Source organism: Procambarus clarkii, chromosome 5 (genome assembly GCF_040958095.1).
Source record: "Procambarus clarkii isolate CNS0578487 chromosome 5, FALCON_Pclarkii_2.0, whole genome shotgun sequence".
NCBI lineage: Eukaryota > Metazoa > Arthropoda > Malacostraca > Decapoda > Cambaridae > Procambarus > Procambarus clarkii.
Genome location: NC_091154.1, coordinates 28,641,072 through 28,641,635, shown reverse-complemented (window position 1 = coordinate 28,641,635; position 564 = coordinate 28,641,072).

The following is a 564-nucleotide window of genomic DNA, read 5'->3' as shown; positions in this document are numbered from 1 at the left end:
CACGAGACCACAACCATGAACCAACAACCATGAACCAACACACCACGAGACCACAACCAAGGTTCAGGAGTCATCAGCCGTCCAATTAATTAAGGACAGCAGGGATACACAACAGGAATTACCGTGACCAGGACCCCAATACCCCAGGAGACCCCAGGGAACCCCAGGACTCCCCTGGACCCCAGTAAGGGAGTTCACGGTGAGGAATATACCGGTGGAGGGAAGTGTTAGGAGGTGAGGTGTGAGGAGATAAGTGAGGTGAAGTGAGGGGGACGAAGTAAGGGGTGGAGGGAAGTAACGTCCAAAGTGAGAGAGAGAGAGAGAGAGTTTTTGGAGAGAAACTGTGAGGTTAGAGATTATGAAATGAGGTGGAAGGTGAGATGAGATAAAGTGAGGGGAATGTGAGGTGATAAGATACTAGGAAACAGAATATGAGCAGACTGAGGGTAGAGCTGGGAAGAATGAGGTAGTGCAGGCTGTGACAAATTCACAATTTCCAAGAAAGATTAAAGTAGTTCATGAGGGAAGGGAGAGGTAGTGAGAGAAGGGAGAGATAAGGAGGGA